This window comes from Hipposideros armiger, unplaced genomic scaffold, assembly GCF_001890085.2.
Source record: "Hipposideros armiger isolate ML-2016 unplaced genomic scaffold, ASM189008v1 scaffold_130, whole genome shotgun sequence".
NCBI classification, from domain to species: Eukaryota; Metazoa; Chordata; class Mammalia; order Chiroptera; family Hipposideridae; genus Hipposideros; species Hipposideros armiger.
The window spans coordinates 3564354-3571845 of NW_017731480.1; the positions used below are offsets into that span (position 1 = coordinate 3564354).

General features: G+C 44.2%; 1 pseudogene; it reads left to right on the forward strand.

The window, feature by feature from the left end:
* Positions 1-2500: 2500 nt before the first annotated feature.
* Positions 2501-3446, forward strand: LOC109386242 (ferritin heavy chain pseudogene; annotated as a pseudogene).
* Positions 3447-7492: the final 4046 nt, after the last annotated feature.

Here is a 7492-nt window from a genome sequence, read left to right on the forward strand (position 1 = left end):
CAAACAGTGTCTAGTGGAGAGGATCCAGCTTTTGGAGTCAGATAGAATCGGCTCACTAAATGTGGATAAGTTGCAGAGTTTCTTTAAATCTCAGTTTTTTCATTTGTAAATTGGAGATAATCAGACCTGCCTTAAGGCGTTCTCCTGTTTTTAAGTGAGATAATGTATGTACTCTAGCCTGAATATTTGTATTCCACCAAAATTCGTAAGTTGAAGCCTACCCGCCAATGAGATGGTGTTAGCAGGTGGGACCTATGAGAGGTGATTAGGTCATGAGGGTGGAGCCATCTTGATTGGGATTAGCACTCTTATAAAAGAGAAACCCAGCACGCTCCCCCTTCTGCCGCGGGAGCTTACAGCAGGAAAGACGCGCCGTCTGTGAACCAGGAAGCAGGCTCTCATCGTTTAGCAAAGCTGCCAGCGCCTTGATTTTGGACATCCCAGCCTCCAGAACTGTAAGAAAGCAATTTTTGTTGTTTGTGAACTACCCAGTCCATGGCATTCTGTTACAGCAGCCTCAAGGGGCTAAGAGTAAATAAAGCGTTCAGAACGCTGCTTGACCCATAGTAAGCACTCGGGAAATGGCAGTTATTGTTACGCTGTTGTTATTGTTATTAAGTCCTCGTTGCTCTGGGATTGGAGGAGAGGTTGATTCATTAGCTGGTGAAAGAGTGAGTCTGGCCATCTGGGCTCAGAGATGGAGAATATATGGAGAAGGAAGTTGTTCCCCAAAGAGGGAAACTCAGCCGGATAAAATGCAGAAGAGAATGAAAGAAGGGCCGAGCCCTGAGTGAAGCCATATAGGGAAGTTTCGAGGATTCAGGCTCAAACATGGGAGTCATGTTATGAACCACTCTTGAAATCCACTGCAGTGGGACCAACGGGGATAGGGAACCCTGCCAATATGTGGGGGTGAGAGAGCAAGCCAAACACCAGACAAACGTTTTTTATTGAGAGTAGTCTTCCTACAGGAAAATGTGCAGATCTTGAGTAGAGTTGGATGACTTTTAACAATTGCATACACCTGGGTCACTACCATCCTGATTAGAGTATAAAACATTTCTATCAACCCGGAACGTTTGTTTTCAAGCACTTCCCCCTCTCTACCCCAGAGACAACCACTTCCTAATTTCTAGTATCATAGTTTTACCTGATCTGGTGTTTCATATAAATGGAATCATGCCATGTGTACTTTTGTGTGTTTGGCTCCTTTAGCTCAACCTAATGTTTTGAAGATCATCCATGAAATTGAGTGTATTGGAAGTTTGTTCCTTTGTTATTGCTGAGTAGTATTCCCTTGTGTGAATATCCCACAATTTGTTTATTCTCCTGTGATAGGCATTTGGGTTTCCAGTTTGGGGCTGTCATGAATAAGGCTAATATAGACATTGATGAGTAAGTCTTCTTGTATGCGTGTTTCATTTCTCATGGGATGGCCCTTCAAAGTTGTCTCAGGGTGGGAGAAGGGGGCATGTCTTTGTATCCCCAGTTCGATCAGTCATTGAATGAGGGCTGCCCCTAGGGACAGAATGTAACTGAGCTTAAAGGCAGGTTCCTTCTGCTGGGGAAACCTCTGGAGACAGGCTCAGCTATGAGCACAGCAGCCAGCACCTGCATCTGGGGGAATGAAGGTCTTGGTCTGACCTGGGTGGTGCCCCACAGCATCTACACCTGTCTGAGAAATGTTCTCTGACTCAAAAATGTCATGTTTCCTCCTGTGTTTTCTTCTAGAAGTTTTATGGTTCTTTCACATGTATGTGTGTAACCCATCTCAAATTTATTTTTGTGTATGGAGTGAGTTAGGGGTTGAGGTTTGTTTTTTTTATATGCAGACATCTAGTTGTTCCAGCACCATTTGTTGAAAAGACATTCCCTATTGGATTTCTTGGTTCCTTTGTGGAAAATCAATTGACCCTATATGTGTTGGTCTATTTTTAGATTCTCCGTTCTGTTTCATTGACCTGTTTATCCTTACATGAGGCAATGTTTTGAAAGAAATCTAGCAGAAACAGCGGAACCCTTTTTGATCAGGAAGGTAATTTGGTAGCTTAGGGAGCCAAGGAAGGCAACGTGCATCATGCAGGTTCACTTAGGCAGATGTAGACAATAAAGGGCCCAAATAATTAACACCTGAAGTAAACTGCATGGTATGTGCTCAGAATTGGCTAGGCTATGCCATAGTTACAAACCAGTTTTGAAATCTTCATAGCTCCATAGAAATTCTCTCTTTCTCAGAGCACCACCTGGTGTGAGTTGAGTGGCCCTCTGGGCAGCTCTTCTCCAAATAGTGCCTGGGATGCCCCAGCTGCTTCCATCTTATAATTGGAGTTTGTGCCCTCCAAGGCTCCACGGATGGGGAAGAGGGAACTGAGGGACTGTACAGGACATTTTTAAAGTGTCCAGCTTAGATGTACTCACCTTGTTTTCACTCCTATGTAGCTGTCCAGTACCCAGCCACATAACTGCAAGGAAGGCTGAGAAAATGTAGTCTTTGTTATCCATGAGAATTGCTTCTGCCACAGGTGAGCCTGGGAAGAAGTGAGACTGGGGGCAAGGTAGAGTTTGGTACTTTTCATTGTGGGAGGCTTTATAACAAGGCTGTTAAATACATGAGCTCTAGAGCTAGATTCTTCCAGGTTCAAACCTCCCTCTGTCCCTTACTACATGGGTGACCTTGAGTAGGTCACATACATCTCCTGATACATCAAATTCTTTATCTGGAAAATGCAATGGACAATAATATCTAAGGGGTTGCTGTGAGAATTTTAAGGATTAGTATATACACAGTCTTTGCCGAGAGTTGCTGCAGTTTTCTACTTCAACAGTGCTTGGATGGGAAACGGTGCTTGTCCCCCACCCTGGCAGGCCACCCAGATCCACCACTTCCTCACAGCGCCCTCCGACTGCCTGCAGGCCACCGGCATGACTACTGACTGCACCCTCCTCACAGGTGTGCCCGAACCACTACCGGGACTGGGAGGCCGCCATCAACCACTGATCAACACCTCCTGTGTCTACCTGTCCATGTCTTAGTACCTTCACCACAATGATGTGGCTTTGAAGACATTTGCGAGATATTTTCTTCACCAATATCATGAGGAAAGGGAACATGCTGAGAAACAGATGAAGCTGCAGAACCAGCAAGGCAGCTGAATCTTCCTTCAGGATATAGAGAAACCAGACTGTGACAACTGGGAAAATGGGCTGAATGCAATGGAGTGTGCATTGCACTAAAAAAAGTGTGAATCGGTCACTACTGGAGCTGCACAAACTGGTCACTAACAAAAATGACCCATGTTTGTGTGACTTCCTTGAGATGCAGTACCCAAATGAGCAGGTGAAATCCATCAAAGAATTACCAACTTGGCAAGATGGGGCCCCCTGCAGCTGGCACGGCAGAGTATCTCTTTGACAAGCACACCCTGGGAGACAGGGATGAGAACTAAGCCTTGAGCTGGCTCCCAGTAGCCACAGGGGTGACTTCCCTGGTCACCAAAGCAGTACATTGCATGTTGGGGTTGCCTTTCCATTTTCTATGAGTTGCACCAGATCGTCTACTTATGTTCTTTCATTTGTACGATTTCTTCAAATAAAGTAATTTAGTACCTCCTCCTCCCACCCCACCCCCCAGAAAAGTAGTATACCTAGCATAGTGCTTGGCATCGAATAAGCATTTAGTAAATAGTAGTTATTATGTACATCCACAGGCATTACTTAAAAGAGCTCAGATCCAGGGGAGACAGCCCAGCTTTTCCCCCTTTCTATTCAGGACTTTGTTCCTATATCCTGAGAACTCTTGGAGGGATCAGAACATCAGGACTGAAGCAGCTCTGTGTCTCCTCTGCCTGTCTCTGAGCCTTATACCACTTTTTTATTTTATTTTTTTAGATTTTATTGGGGAATTGGGGGAGGGGAACAGACAAGTTGCTGTCCTTTTGTTCCTCAGTCTAGTTGTGGAGGATGCTGCTTCACTGGCCCATGCTGGTATTATGATCATTGCGGCTCTTCCCGGCTGAGGCGGATTGGTCGCCAGCTATTGGACGGCCGCTCAGGTTGGCTGCCCACCACTCATGGTAGCTCACGGCAGCCCACTGCAACAGGGGCTGCAGCCTATGCCGTCGCCAGCCACTCAAGGCAGCCCAGCTCCAGGTCGAGCTGTTGTTCACCATCTTAGCTGTAGAGGATGCAGCATCACTGGCCCATGTGGGAACCTAACCGGCAGCCCTGTTGCTCAGAGCTCCTTCTCTTAAGCTAACTCTTAACCAACTGAGCCACTTTGCAGGCCCGCTAAATTTTTAAGAGTTTCCTGGGAGAAATGTTGTCCAGTGGACAGAGGCCATACATAGCAGAATTTTAAAAAGATTTCTGGTCCCACGCATCTTGGATTGTAGGTGTTTTGAGGCTTTCTCTTCAACTTTGACAGTTGAATGTCAAATTCAATGTGGTTGATGATTAGCTGGTTTGCAGTGACAGCCAGTGAAACCTAAGTTGTTTAAAAGAGAAGCAGATGAGGACAGAGGACCTAGCATTTCTTTATGGAATAAACTAGAAAGGTGTTGATACCCTGACCATTTGGCTTTGCAGACGTTATCAGAACAGGAAGTAGATTGAAAATGTTTTAGTAATACATTTAATTAAATTGAATGTCTTGTCTGGTGTACTAAACATATTCTTTTCTTCCTTCTGAGTGACTATAGATAAATCACTTCACCCCTGAGTGACTATAGATAAATTACTTCACCCCTCTGGGTGTCGAGCTCCATACGCATATAAAATGGAAATGGTAAGACAGCAAGTTCTAATAGTCTCTGGTCAGGAAAAAAATGAGTACAAGCAGTCTGGCTACTGCTTGGTAATCACAGAAAAGGGAAGAAATACTTGCCCATGATATTGTACAACACAGGTTTTCAAGAATTTGAAAGTTTGCTGATGTCACATTCTGAAATAAGAGTGAACAGGACACTTGGTTATCGATGACTAATCAGGTGGCTATTCCTTATTACAGTTTAGAAGGAGTGAAACTGAAGGGCCATGTTGGGGGCATTGGACAGAACAGACTCTGAAAAAGGGAATTTGGCTTGGTTTGATGTCTGGGAGAAAAATGCCTTTTGTCATTATTCTGTTAGCAAAGTCCACTTGCCCTGAATTACCCTGCCACCCTAGATTTAGTCACTTTTCAGTTGGTTTTTACCCATTTGGAAGCGAACAGTGGAATTCATAAGTCGAAGTGTTGAACTGAAATTGAGTCACTGATTTCTGCTCTGATTTCTACATTGGTGTCTTCTCTCCCTGAGGACCTTACACACAGAAGCCCCCAGCATCCCGGGCTTAGCAAAGAAACTGAGCAGAGAGCCTGCTCCTGGAGGCCGGAGGTAGAACTCAGGATGGGGGTCCTTAAGTCAGTGTCTATTACTCACACCAGAGAAATCCTTACAACATTCTATGTTAAGGCATTTTCTGGCAGGGGACATTTATCTCTGAGTGACTTTTGAAGTTCTTTTATCCATGGGAACGCTGAACTAGAGATGGCTGAGCGATTAACTACTAGGGGTGATAAGCACCCTAGAATTTTCTAGGGAGAAGGCTAAAGATAGCAAATTTCACATGCTGTACTTATTTTCAGGATACCAGGGGAGACAACTCATATTACTTGGGCTTCATCCATCTTACACGATATAGCCAGTCATAGTTATACACATTGTGAAGCCACACTGTGCATAGCATTTCACAGCCGGTACGGGCTGTACGGTATTCCTGTGGCATGCACGACAGTCCTTTGGAGCTCATGAAGCAACACGTGTACACTTAAGCCCAGTCTTATACAGAGATCCAAAATTGCCTTTAGCCTGCAAAGCTCTCCCCAGTTCTGTAAATCTTGGTGAGTATCAGGGCTATGAGGCCTTTATAGCTGGCTATTTAATAGAGCTGATAGTTTTAGGAAGAAGTGGCTTATTCATGATTTATCAAATCTGTGCTATTCACTCATGATTTTGAATCTTAGTACGTCTGAGGCTTTAACACCTTGTAAGGATCAGTTATTTCCTAAATTGTTTACAGCCTCCCGTTTTCTCTCTTCTGTCTTCAGTGTATCATACCAATATCCCTAAACCTCCTAAACCTTGAAAGTGTCTCCCATGCACATATCAACAAAGGCTCTATTCTGCCCAGATTAAGGAGTCCAGCTTGCTCGGTGTACCAACATATGGTTCCACAAACATTTCCAACCTCTTCCTATTAACCTTAGAATAGTGGAGAGGGAAGTGACCTTAGACATGCCCAAGGCCTATATATTATGAATAAGAAGGCGGATATACAATAGTGAAGTGATTTGTTCAAGGTTACCCTGGGAATTAGCAGCAGAACCCCTGGCATGAAAGCTCCATGAGGTCAGGGGTTTTTATTTTGTTTACTGTTGTGTCACCAGTGCAATAAATACTCATATTTATGGAATGAATTTGTGAAGGAACCAGGCGTGGACCACCAAACATCAAAATCTTGGTTCAGCCCTCTTTCCGCCTTCCTGCTTGCCTTCCCGCTCCCCTGGACAAACCTTGGCCGCCCAAGCCTAATTGTCCTCCAGGTTTTGCTCATAGCATCCTTCCTACCTTGAGGGTTCCTCTGATTCTTCTCTCGAGGCTCAATTCTATCCTTGCAATCATTCCTGACAGCCCCAGATCTCCGGTCTCTCAGTGGGCCTCCCATGGTACCTGCAGCATTCTTGGCTTACTTAACCCCAGGCTGCCATGTTGTCTCCCGTGAGGACGTTCTCCTGTGCGCTTCCTGCAGCGTCCTCTGCTACAGGAGCTCCATTTGCTGCTGGTGAGCATGGCAATGACCTGGAGTGTGATGGCGATTTTTATTCAGGATCCTGTAGGCCTCATCCCATCTTTTCAATCCTGTAAGTCTGTATTCTTTCACTTAAGTTATATGCCTGCCTTCATCTATTTTGTGTCATGAGTACTGGGCAGTGGTAGGTATAATTATTTCCAGAGCTCACGGAGCATATTGTAGCACAGGAATCAAGGAAGTTCAGAAGGGAGAGGAGGGACATCAAAATTAGAATAAAATTTGATTGAGTGCTTTTAAAAAATTAGTGGACGTTGGCCAGACAAAGAAGAGCAGAGGACATTACAGGTAGATGTATCCTAGCAGGACAGTGTTTTAGGGAACTGCAAGTATCTTAGTGTAGCCAGAAGGAAAACTGCATATGGGGAAGTGGAGGGATGAAGCAAAGTGTGTACGCAGCATCTAGATCCTAAAGGACTTGCCTGCTGAAGTATATGAACTTGATTCTGCAGTCATTGCAATTTTGTTTCTGAGAGTAAAGGACTAAAAAACAACATATATTTCCACAGAAAGGTGCTAATTACATAAACTGTGATTTATACTTCAATTGACTACTTCATTCAAAAGAATGAATTAGGTCGATATATTCAAATGATATAATCTTCAGTATAAATTAGGTTAAAATGGAAAATTATACATATGTATA